This window comes from Montipora capricornis, chromosome 13 (genome assembly GCF_036669925.1).
Source record: "Montipora capricornis isolate CH-2021 chromosome 13, ASM3666992v2, whole genome shotgun sequence".
Taxonomy (NCBI): domain Eukaryota; kingdom Metazoa; phylum Cnidaria; class Anthozoa; order Scleractinia; family Acroporidae; genus Montipora; species Montipora capricornis.
In genome coordinates, this window is record NC_090895.1 from 37,560,301 (window position 1) to 37,568,571 (window position 8,271).

An 8,271-nucleotide genomic window follows, 5' to 3' on the forward strand; every position below is an offset into this window, starting at 1 on the left:
CTTTTGAGTATGTGGATGAAATAGAAGGCAACTCCGGTGTTTCTATTTAGTTTGTTGCACAGGGTCGCTCACCAATATGACTGCAGATGAAACCTCAGTGGTGGCACTATCACTTTCCATTGTTGTTGGAGTAATCGTCGTATATTTCCGAAACCATGTGTCAAAAACAATGTTATATGTAAGAGATCAACGAACAGAAGTCTAGAAAGAGAAATTGAAATTGGCCACTCGGGTCTTAACTGGCTGACCAAAAATCATTGAGCAACGCAAGTCATAAGTGATGGTTGTCAGCTATTGAAAAGCAATAAATAAATAAATTCTATTCTAATGGAAAAGTCAGTGCAAGCAGAATAGACTCCAAACTTCAAAAACAATTTCCGTACCGATCTTTTTTCAAGGTCAATTCTGGGTTCATTCTTTAAAATAAGATATCGGTTGGAGAGCACTGGGTTTGAGTTGCTAGAGGCGCACCCGAGAGGAATTCTTGGCTTTACAATGTTCTCCAAACCACCCAAAGTTTTCATAACTTGATCAGTATACGCACAGCTTAGAGTATGGACACTGCTAGTGTCTTTTCAGCCCCGGGGTTTGGACTCGCAGAAAGGGGTGGGAATGCTCGTCCTCTCACCTAGGGGTGTAAATTTCGGATTTTGGTCTCACTTAGGGTGTTCTGGGGAAAACGCCATCATATGTAGCCAATATGTAGCCGTGAAGGTCTCGTTTAGGATTTCACGCGAAGAAATAGAAAAATATACATTTCATATGTTTTAAATATGGTCTCTTTTAGGGGTCAAAAAATCCTGGTCTCCTATAGGGCCATAGGGATTTAATTCAAAAATTTCCGACGAGCATCCCTACCCCTTCCCCCCCCCCCCCCCCGCCGGGGGGTTTTCAGCGAGGAAAGAAAAATGTCGAATTTTACTTACGCGAATAGATACACTAACTTTAAATTACGTGAATTTAGGAAAGTAATTCAAAGAGCTCCTCTACAACTTTTCTTAATTATTTGATAGTGATAGCAAAGTTCCTGGGTTGTCTCCACTGTATTTTAAAGTGGTCTGCATTGGTGTCAATGACTTTTTGGCTATCTATTCTTATAGCTCAACTATTTTTTGCCCTTTTATCTTGTCAAATTTCCATAAATAAATCAAAATAAATTAACTGAAAGAAGACGACACCTCGTGACTCTCAAACCCGGTGCGTGCACGGATTAAAACGGATTAACCTTGTACGATGCATACCTCTTGAGAAAAAATGCTGTTTGTTGGCAAAGACAATGAAGGGTGTTTTGTTTTGGGGCGGGTTTGCACTTGACCTTGATTTTGTTCAAAATTTGGACAGTGGGTTGTTTTGATGACACCAACAATTCTTGTACAAACCAGTTTATGCTACATTTAGACTGCAAAACAGTCGTCTTCTTCCATTTTCGGAAGGCGCGAAGCGCCGTAAGCGTGATCCTCGCGTGTGAAGCGTGCGAGCCTCACACGCCCGTAGGTCTCTCCCCATTCTCCCTTGCCGTTGCTACACTCGTTCCAGACCTTTCGTTTGAATATTTACCGCGTCGCTTGCGTTCGCAAAAAATACGACTGTTTTGCAGTCTATGCTATATATTTTTAAAATGTCATAATATTCATCCCTTCCTTTTCTACTTTCCGAATTCTATAGAAGACTAGCAGGACCATTGTCACGAGGGACAAGCTATGACGAGTCTCCTAATCGCTATTGCTATTTGCCGATCAAGCAATATTCCGAATTTCCCTAAGATGTTGCGGTTAACTCTGTTTTCTTATACCACTTGTTCCTCGTTCCGAGAATGTTTTCTGTGTTATTGTAAAAAAAAAAAAATAGTGATGAGTTCCTCATTCAAAGACGAAACGAAAATTACATTTGGTGACTAATAATTTACCATTAATGGAAGAAAACTATTTGAGCAGATAAGGGTAACAAATAGGATTATCAAGTTTATTAAGAGTAGATGCAGGAAAGTTGCGCATTTTGTATCAGCGTAGAAATGACTAAATTGCTTTGTCATTTAGTTGTCTGTTTATCAGTTAACCTCTGGACCCTACAGTAAGCGACCCGCAAATGGCAAGTGGAGTTCCATCGAGTTTCCGAAATAATAGTTAGCTGGCCCTAAGACAAGCAATGCGCAAACAAAATGAGAGGGACTGCTTCGGGATAGCTGGAACAGAATAAAGTTCCAAAAACCTGATTACGTTTTGCTTCATAGAACAAACTTCTTCCGACGTATTCTCCTCAAATGCTCCTCAAATCCTCCTCAAATCCTCCCCCCCCCCCCCCCCCATCCTCTACCGCTACCCCACAAATATCTGTCTACCTTCTCTCATGGCTCCAATGGCAGCTAACTTGAAGGCAAGTTCACTTGAATCAACTCCGTGGGCAGCTCCTGCAGAGAATAGAGCATCTTTTAGACAATGTTAGAGAAAGTAAAGTATGTAGGTCATTGGGCCGAGGACGTTATTATACAGGTTGTTAAAAAGTACTATGAAATTTATTGAATAATCCATTAAAACAATGCTTATACAAGGTTTATTCTTGCAGAGCAAATTTCTTGTTTAGAAAATGACCTGTCCCTCCAGATCTGAAGAAGAAGCCTCGTACGACGGGGCGTTCGATGGGGCTTTCAGGTCAAATAACACTCCTTGGTCTTGTCCCCACTATTTTTTAAGATTAATAAAGAACAGGCTGATACCGAAGGTGAAACAGCGAAGAAATTCATGAAAGAGGCAACAAATTAAAAATAAATTTCTTTTTCAAGCTTTCCCAATACTTCACTTCCCGTAAGCATGACAACTAAACGAATCATTACAAAATGGTATTTTAAGAATTAGCACTCAAGGAAATTTTCACAAAAGCTTCTTTTGCACGGAATATTTATGTTCATTAACTATGGCGAATCATTCCCATCAGCCTTTGCCATCGCAAATCAACTGGGAAACTGGGAACGAAATCATTGAACAACATGGCGCCCAAAGAAAACAAGAGCAACGATAGCGTCCCGCAGACGAAGAAAACAGAAAACAAATGTGAAGACCCAGAGTATCTAAAAAAGGTCGATCCTATTTTAATGAAACACATCCGAGAGTTCACTGCAGGGCGCAGCAATCTTCGCATATTCGTGCCGATGTGCGGAAAGACGCACGATATGTTATGGTTAGCTGAACAAGGTCACACCATCACTGGTGCTGAGATGAATCCTCGCTATATCACAGCGTTTTTCCGCGATGCTGAGCTAGAATACAAGCTTTGATCAGAGCAGATCACGCCGAAGACGAATTTTAATATCTACGAAGCAAATTATAAATATATTAAGTTGTATCAATGTGATATATTTGATTTATCGGTGATTATTCTAGGTAAGTTCGACGCTATCTGGTACCAGTCATCGCTTCCAGTCATCATCGAGATGGGAGCGAAACGACTCAAGGAGTACACAAGCGTAATGCAAGCGCTTTTGAAACCTGACGGCCGACACATGGTTGAAGTTTGTAAACATGGGGCAAACTTCGTGGACTCAAAAATGCTGAAGTCGTTGTTTGGAGACAAAAGCAACGTTCGCTATATAGGTAACAGTCGCCTTGGCTTTTTTAATAGACACCACCCACATTTAATTTATGGCATTCTTTCCTTTAGGAGTCATTTCCACCACTGATCTTTTGAGCCCGGGGGGTGGGGGGGACTCCCATATGGAACAGACGGGGATGCTCGTCGGAAATTTTGAATTTAACCCCTAAAGGAGACCATCTGGGCGTGGCTCAAGCTTTTTGTGACCCCTAAAGGAGACTAATCTGGGCATGGCTTAAGGAAATTTTGACCCCTAAAAACAAGTTAAAAAGAAAATTTGACTTCTGTTTCTCTTTGCGTAATTCTGTGTTTCTTTGCGGAACCCTAAACGAGACCTTGGCGGCTTAAAATATTGGCGCTTTGCCCGGAACACCCTAAGCGAGACCAAAATCCAAAATTTACACCCCTAAGCGAGACGACGAGCATCCCCGTCTGTTTCATATGGGAGTCCCCCCCCCCCCCCCCGGGCTTTTGAGTAAGAATATCGTTCCAGTTTTCTGCTATCAAATGATAATTCGTATTACTTAAATTTCCTTCGTTAATTTTGGCCTTTGTTTATTATCTCTGAACTCAAGGGCTACAGTGAATTGTAAATGTTTCAATCGTTCAGCGCGATCGAAATTTAACAAAACCATTCTTATTTCAGGTCGTTTTTGCACGCGTCTTTAGGGATGTCACGCAACGCTTCCTCAAATAGAGTCTCTTTAAATGAGCGTTGCGTGACATTCCAAAAAGAGGAGACTAGCGTAATGTAAGAGTGCGTTCGATCGTGGAGTGATAATTTAAAACGACATGTTTGGCGTTTGGATAATAAAGATATGTTTGAAATGGCATTTAAGCAGGTGTTTGACAATTTTAATGTGAATCTGTAAAAACGAAGGATTTCTAGCTTCTAATCCTTGTATTCCTATTCGGGAATACGGCCAATCCAACGCACCCTAAGCTGACCAAATGAAGCAAGTACTAAGCAGTCACACAGGGAACTATTCTGACTCGAAGATGGATGGGTTTTGCCGCGGTAATGGTGTCTAAAAAATGGAGGTGTTCAGCAGCAAATAATGAACAAGGAGAAACTTACCGTCTTCAAGGATGAAACGAATTCCTGCCAACTTGTGACCCGTGATAAGACCGCGTTCGCAGACCTCTTGGAAACCCTGTAAATTCAACAGCAAAGTTATAAGGTGCGGTTACATGGGGTACTTTTACCGCGGGAAACTGCGGAAATCAATCAAGTTTCCTTGCCTTTTTGGAAAACGCAAATGCCAGCCTTACTTTCGCCGTTTGCTGTAAACGAATTGCTAAATCTCTCTATTACTTCGGCTTTGCTCAGCGACAATAGATTGAAAACCACTTTAGAAATGACACTGTTAGCAGTGTTAAAGATAGAGAATGCCGGCAGTAAAACTGGGAAACGTTACCTTCTCTATCGAGGGAATGAAGTTCTTGGGGATATTCATGCCGACTGTGGCGTCCACAAAGTCGATCTCTGTGATTTTATCTTCGGGCATCGGCTGCAGATGAATCGGACAGAGTTTTGAGAAACTCGCTGGAGAACTTGTATGCAACTAGACCCTCCGTGAGGGTACACTGGGTTGCCTGTGGTACGTGCAGCCCCGGAGGTGGGGTGGGTTCAAGCTTTTTGTGACTCCTAAAGGAGACCAATCTGGGCGTGACTTAAGCAAATTTTGACCTTGGCGGCTTAAAATATTGGCGCTTTGCCCGAAACACCCTAAGCGAGACCAAAATCCAAAATTTACACCCCTAAGCGAGACGACGAGCATCCCCGTCTGTTTCATATGGGAGTACCCCCCCCCCCCCGGGCTTGCAAAAACTAACCAAAAGGTAATTAACAGGTCCTCACACGTTCGTACGACGAAACAGATCCTTTTCTGAGGTTAAAAACCTGGCTACTGGCCTAACTCTTCTTCCTACTTTCCCAACCGCGAGAAAACCGCGGTAAATCAGCCATCGCCAAAAAATGTTTTTTTTTTCTCAAAAAATATTTAAGTTAGGGGGAAAAAATACATCATTTTAAAGCTAAGAAAATAAGCTTTCCAACAGCATATAACTTATTTACAGAAAACTGAAACATTTTATAAAAGCGAAAGTTGAACGAAAAAATTTAAGAAAAATAACAGTAAAATATGTTTTCTAGGCAAAATTTGGTCATTTTAGCGTTGATTACGAATTTTTGGATGCAAAACTAATACTTTCTGCAATTTATCTGCCTTCTTGGACATAAATTCGACCGAAAACTGATAAGGCACGAATATTTTTAGATTTTTAGGAATAATAGATAACGTGGTTCAATGCGTAATGTGATAATGCGATAAAAGTGTCAAATTTGCGACCCATTGCTAACGGCAACGGAAGCGATCGCATTACGAATAATTAACCTCTGTTGCCAAAAACCACTCAAATAACCGGTCAGTGTAAAACGCAGACTGCAGACTGCAGACCAGGGATAAAATGCAGACTGAGGGTAAAATGCAGACTGCAGACTGTGGGTTAGTAAAATAATAATGAAAAAAGAGTTATAAGAGTGTTAGTAGCCGTTTGTACTTTCACACTGAAACCCCAACACAGCTCCCATCGCTTTGGTTGCCCCACCGCATGTTTTATCGAACTCTGTAAGAATTGAAGCTGTTTGAATCCTTGTTGTTGTTTGAAAAAGGACAGTTTCGTTAAGTGAGTTGCTTTTAGGCAAAGAAGTCACCACCCCGTAATTCATATGCCCAAGATACCGGGTTTTTGTAAGTTTCTTTTTCTGTCAAGTGTGATAAAGTTTGACAATGAAATGAGCGAAGTCAAAACAAAGATCACAATCGCCCAACTCTTGTTTATGCAAAGTCAAAATTTACTCTCCAAGACGTGTACGACGTGATTTATCACCAGGTAATTCCATCATTTTGGAAATAGCAGCTACTTTATTATTCATCTGCGTCACAAGTTTTCACTGATTTTGGGTCTCATTTTGTTGAAACTCAAGCACGCTTCCAACAGGCCTGTGAACCCTTCCTGCTTACAGAGCAATACTAAAAAACTTCTCCCATATCACATTTCAACCTTAAGCTCGAAAATTCAATACACAACATGATATTATAATTCACAAAGGCAGAAAATACCACAGAATCCTTTTCCAGCGAAAATTTTATTGAAACAAACAACATATTTGCTCTTAGAGGCGAAAACCTCTTCCTATTTCATTGCGTGCGTGAAGACAAGAAACTCAATTGTGTCAAATTACCATGTACTTCAGGTAAATACTGCTCACTTTGATTTCGTCTCGACGGGCGATAGATTGTTGTCGAAGTCCAGTACTCGTCGCTTTTGAGATTCATGCCTAGTTTATCCAACTGACTTTCCATTATTGAGCTCCATAAGGGTATATTTTGTTTAAGGATCCACTAAAACGCCATTCGCGTTGCATGACTTTCGACGCCATTGCAGGCTAAGTTAATGATTCTACTGTGTCCACAAGAGAAATCTACGCAGTTCAACTACCAGCGCGATCCTAAGAAAATACGCGCCGATGGCTCTATACACAAAGACACTACTTACCAGGGGAATGACAGGCAAGACTTTTACCGACAAAGAAAAAAAAAAAAAAAAAAAAAAAAAAGAAAACAAACAAACTAAACGTAGACCTCGACTGGGTTTGCCTTATAAGGCAACCCAGTAAAAAGAGGGGTGACAAGTAACCGATTGTATCTAGCCTTATATAACGTGTCTTTGTGGTTCATAATTTTGGAAAACATTCTCCTTATCTAATTTTTTTTTTCAATTTCAGGGAAAGAGCTCCTCAAATCGCGACAATGAAAAGAAAGGTTGAAGAATCGGCAGTCGAGAAATTAAAGCAAACTAAAACTCCACTACGACAGCTGCCACCAAGGAAGTGCAAAAAGTAGAGGCCAATATGTTGTGCACTTTCTGTGGACTTGACATCATTAACCTTGCCTCATCGTGCAAGGCGCTCAGTACGCATGCGCTAGCTACGGGTTTAAATCCCGCGTTCACCATTGGCTGGTTCCCAACTCACCTCTACAAAGCTGTTTAAATTGCCAACTTTGCTACGCATTATGAACATTCACTTGTGCTAAAACTTTGATTAGACACCTTAATTTCCATTACTTTGAATCACGCTTGCATGACGACGTCTTTTCTGTCTGGGTCATTCCACAGTTTTACGGCATTGCAAGTTGTGGCGCAAGCAGTAGTAAATTTTACGGTTTCTTACTGACCCAGATGATGTTCATTATTCACAGAGAGTATTAAAGCAAATCCCACTGAACTGACTGAGGCCCAAATTTGGTGGAAGACACTGAAAATATCGAATTTAGTTTTGACCATCGAATTTATTGTAAGAGCGGAACATTTTATCCTACGCACGAGTTGTCACAACACACGAGTTATCTATTCACATGCAGTAGGTTCGTATCACAAAAGAAATGATTGCAAATGGAAGTAAGTCCACCTCTATGGCATTGTTTCTGTTTCTTAGATCAATGCTTTCGATTGTTTCAATAACAATGCAATTAAATGGGCTGACGTGACAGTTTGCCCATGCGCAGAGACATGAAACCCTCCCATTAAAATATAGATTCAAATGACATCCCATCCAGCTGTATTGCCTGGTCTCAAATTGTCTAAATGGTGTATTCTCGATGTTGTAAAGTGTTATGAAAG

At 40.8% G+C, this 8,271-nt stretch overlaps 1 pseudogene; it reads left to right on the plus strand.

Annotated features, from left to right (window-relative positions):
- The first annotated feature begins 2,972 nt into the window (after positions 1-2,972).
- Positions 2,973-7,760, plus strand: LOC138030209 (thiopurine S-methyltransferase-like; annotated as a pseudogene).
- Positions 7,761-8,271: the final 511 nt, after the last annotated feature.